Raw genomic sequence first — 5,179 nt, 5'->3', positions numbered from 1 at the left:
AGTCCCCTGATTGTCAAACCCGAGTTCAAAGACTTCCCTTCAATCCAATAAGACAAGATCTACTCTTCTACAACATGAGATGATTAACCTAGATACACAACTGACTCTAACTGCTCTACTCACTCAAAATTAAAGCTAACAGACTCAGTTCTGATTCTATACTAATAGAGACTTTCACTCACAATTGATTCCTCTCAACAAACTCCATCAAAAAAACACAAATATAACTCTAGAGCATAAAAACTCATCAATCCAACTCATAGGATTAAAATTCACACTCAAGCCTTTTGCATATAGATGAAATCAAGCCAGTCTCAACAACCCTGAGACATGGGGTTCAAACAAAAGAGAAGAAGCACCAAAAAACTAAGTATATCCCAGCAAAACCCAGGTAGAATCTTTTTCTGGTCTATCCTTCCACTTGACTAAACACTCCTGTCGTATAGAGTGTCAAGTTCTTTTCTCTTGGGAATCCAAGACTTTTTCTGGTTTGTGTGGTAAGGTGGGGGTTCGACAAGTTTTACTAGGATTTTGTTCACCCAATTTCTTTTTCAATTTATTGACGTGAAAAATTGGATGAACTTGAGAGGTTTTTGGTAAAGCTAACTTATAAGCAACACTACCTACTTTTTTAAGTATTGTGAATGGACCACAATACCTTGGAGATAGCTTTGGACTTCTCCTCGTTTTTAAAGATTCAGAGTGTTTGGGAACCTTTAAAAACACTTTATCACCGTCCTCAAAGATGATTTGTCTATGATCTTTGTTTGCATAATGTTTAGCACGGTTCTGTGCTCTCTTAACATTATATTTTGCAATTTTCATCATCTTGTGGAGATCTTGAAGAAAATATTTAACTTTTTGTATCTTTTCTTTTTCGAGTCCAACAGCCACTTGAGCTCGTGGTTGAAAACCATAAATCAACATAAATAGACTAAATCCCGTTGTTGAATGTTTGGCACTATTATATGCTAATTCTAATATGGGTAAATATTCTTCCCAATTAGTTTGCTTCTTGCTTACATATACTCGTAGCATATCTTCCAAGACTTGGTTGACTCTCTCGGTTTGACCATCACTTTGAGGATGATCAGCTGTATTCATACTTAGCATGGTGTCCAATCTCTTGAACACGACATGCTAGAAATGACTTAAACTTTGTATCTCTGTCTCACTAACTATGTCAATAGGTAAGACATATAGTTGATAGATATTTTCAATGAGTAGCCTTGCTAACTCAGGCGTAGTCATTGTCATTTTTTATGTAATAAACTGACACATTTTAGTTAACCTATCCATGATCACCCAAACCGAATTGTGGCCTCTGTTTGTTTTAGGTAATCTAACTATAAAGTTCGTTGAGATACTCTCCCACTTGCCATTTGGGATCTCTAGTGGACTTAGTAAACCACCTACCTCTAGGTGTTTTTCTTTATTAACCTGGTTCTTTTGGCATTTTAAGACATAGTCATGGACGTCCTTACTTAAGCCAGACCAATAAAATTGTCTCTTAACTAGTGCATATGTGTTCCATACTCCAGGATGACTAGAACTCGGACTATCATGACATTCATATAAAATACGATGCCTAATGTATGAGTCCAAAGGTATACATACTCTATCTTTGTAAAGTAAGTAACCTTATCGATGGAAAAGTTCTTCCAACGATTTCTTTCATCACTTGTAAGTGACATGTCTCCTTGAGATATCTCTCAAGACTTATTGCTAGTGGAAGTGTTTGTCTCGTTAACGGGGCTATCTTATTTATAGTCAAGGGATTCCTCTTCTCTATGATATGACACTCCACACGTGGGCATAATGCAAATCATCAATGCACTTCCCCTTAAGTGATTCCAAAAAATCACTTAATTTGAGTAAAACTCAACTCGTTAACCATGGGCATGCGACTTAGTGAATCAGCTACCACATTATAACATCCTTTTCTATATCTTAATTGAAAGTCAAACTCCTGGAGCGATTCTACCCATTGAGCTTTATGTTCTTTCAACTCTCTTTGACTAGATAGCCATTTGATACTCTCATTGATCAAATACTATCTCAAATCTCGCACCATATAAATAATGCCGCCACTTCTTTAAGGCATGAATTATAGCATATAACTCTCTTTCATAAGCTGAATAATTTTGTTGAGCTATGTCCAACTTTTTACTTTCAAATGATATTTGATTTCCCCCCCTTGTAAGAGGAATGCACCTACTGCATCATTATTAGTATCTATCTCTACCCCCACAAAGGGTTGATTTGGATTAACAACTTGGAGAATGGGAGTTTTAGCTATAGCTACCTTAAGTTTTTCAAAACTTCTTTGCTAGGAATCCCCCCAAATTAAGGTCTTTCCCTTTCCTTTAAGCTGATCTGTCATCGGTTAGCATAATCTCGAACATACTTTATGTAGAATCCAGACAAATCAAGAAAAATTTGTAAATCTTCTAAGTCTGTGGGATGGCTTCAACTTTCATGGGATCTATATGAATGCCATCTTCCTAGATTATGTGGCCTAAGTATTGGATTTCTTTTATGAAGAATTCACATTTACTCTCTTTCACATAAAGTGAATGGTTCCTAAAGGAACTCAAATACTTGCTTAAGTGTTCGAGATGTTCTTTCTTGGTATGACTATAGATCAAGATATCGTCTAGGAAAACCACAACAAATTTTCTTGAATAAGGTTTCAAGACACTATCCATGAGTGTCATGAATGTGGCCGGAGCATTAGTCAAACCGAAGGGATAACTAAAAACTCATAGTAGTGACCAAACTTAGTTCTAAAAGTAGTCTTTTGGACATCCGCTTCCCGAATTCTCACTTGATGATATCCGGAGCATTAGTCAAACCGAAGGGATAGCTAAAAACTCATAGTAGTGACCAAACTTAGTTCGAAAAGTAGTCTTTTTGGACATCCGCTTCCCGAATTCTCACTTGATGATATCCGGATCATAAATTAATTTTTGTAAAGTACTTTGCCCCTTGGAGTTGATCAAACAACTCATCTATTTGTGGCAAAGGGTACTTATTCTTAATCGTGATTATGTTCAAACCATGGTAGTCTACGCATAGTTGCATAGACCCATCTTTTTTCTTCACCAATAGAATTGGTGAAGCCCAAGGTAAAGTGCTTGGTCGAATGAATCCACTTTTAAGGTATTCCTTTAACTATCATTCTACTTATTGTGCTTCCTTAAAACTCAGTCGATAAGGAGGCTTACTTACTGGCTTTGAGCCAAGTATTACTTTGATTAGATGCTCAACATCGCGGACAAGATGTAATCCTTTCGGTAATTCATTTGAAAGCACATCTTTAAATTGTTGTAAAAATTGCTTTAAGGACTCATTACTTGCAGAAAAGGAAATGGCATCATCAAGAATCATGTAACACAAACAGATGTTTTCTACTTCATTAACTTGCACAAGGCGACTAAGTTCCATAGAGCATATAGGAGGTGAGGAGGGTACATCATGTTCACCTTGTAAACACACTTTCTTACCATTTACTTCAAACTCAAAAGAATTATGCAAGTAAATTCTAGACAAAGATGGACCAATGTTAAATAACCACTCATGACCTAGAATAACATCCACTCAAGTGATATGCATAACTTGAAAATCCAAATGCATCTTGAATGACTGATGGGACATCATGAACTATTGTATCCCATACATCTTTATCATAGATGTTAATCAAAGAAACCACATACTTATGGTCACTTGAACTTTCTGGCAACTTTAATTTCTGGATTAAAGTATAGTTCAAGAAATTGTGCGTGTCACTATCATCAATCATAACTCGTACCTTGTGACCCTTAACGTGACCATACATTCGAACCAACTAATGTGGTCTAAATGTTGGCACCCACATTGATGACATGACACAACACTCATGGTGCATAGAATCAGCATGATAAACGAACCTCTTTAAACTTACAAGAAGTCTCTAGAGGGAGCACTTGAATAGCGTGCACTTGCTTTTCTTTACTTTGATCACCCTGATTCTTCTTATTTTCTTTAAGTTTAGGACACTATAGTTTACTATGATCCTTTTCTTTAAGTTTAGGACACTATAGTTTACTATGATCCTTTTCCATGCAGTCAAAACATAAAATTTATTTTTTAGCTCTTTCAAAATCTTCATGATTCAGAAATTTGTGTGGTCCTTTAGACTTCTTAGATTGGTCATTCTTTTGGTTAGGTCCCTTTCTTTTATTTTGACCTTGCTGCTTGGAACCCTGGGGCACACTAGATGTCTGTTATGCATTCTGTTATGCATTTTGTGCACGTTTTTTCTTTTCGACAGTGTCGTTTGAGCAAACTTAATTGCTTCTTCTAAAGTATTCGGCTCATTTTGCTTAACTTGATTCATATAGTCCGAGTCTAATCCATGAGACTTTTGAAAGTCATCCATTCCTTTTAGCTTGAGAATGATTTCTCTATAATTGGATATATACTGAGTCAATGTGAGATTTCTCATCTCATAGTTGCCCCATGCTTCCCAATTACAATCCATCTCATTCTCAGGAAAAAATTCCTTCATGAACACACTTTCAAATTCAGCCCACGTAGTAGGCCGACGAGTTCTGGAATCCACCAAGCTCATCCACCACTTGTATGCTTTACCTCCTAGAGTTAAGCTCACTTCAAGCGTGCGTATCTCCTCTGGAGTTTGATGCAATCGATGCAAAATCTTGTCACTTTTGTAAAAAAGTATTGATCGCATCCTTATTGCAACCTTCTCCTCCCCATTAAAAGTCAGAGGTTTCATATCTTTTAGAATAGCAGCAGCATCTCTAGAATGAGATGTACTGACATTCATGTTGCCCCCTTGGGCGGGTGCTACTAGCATCCCACCCACTGAAGCACTTATAGTGGTACAAGCTTGCATATTATTCTTTAACTCCTGAAGAAATAGAAGTATCTTATTGTACTTGGCCTCAATGTCCAAAGTACAGGATTCTCGAGCCTTAAACTATTTAGTGTCGACCAAATTATCATCAAGGAGGTCATCATCTATCATCGTGACATCGAGATTGGCCACTGCCTTTTCTGTGTCCGACAAAAAGGACTGGGACCTCCACTTCCAAGACTCATTAGGGTTATTAGACTCCACATGAACCCTATGAATGCGATGCAAGAGAATGGACACAAGAACCAACCTCAAGTCCAA

This window comes from Cibotium barometz, chromosome 28 (genome assembly GCF_041138505.1).
Source record: "Cibotium barometz isolate CiBa-2024 chromosome 28, ASM4113850v1, whole genome shotgun sequence".
Taxonomy (NCBI): domain Eukaryota; kingdom Viridiplantae; phylum Streptophyta; class Polypodiopsida; order Cyatheales; family Cibotiaceae; genus Cibotium; species Cibotium barometz.
This window is presented reverse-complemented; position numbering follows the sequence as displayed.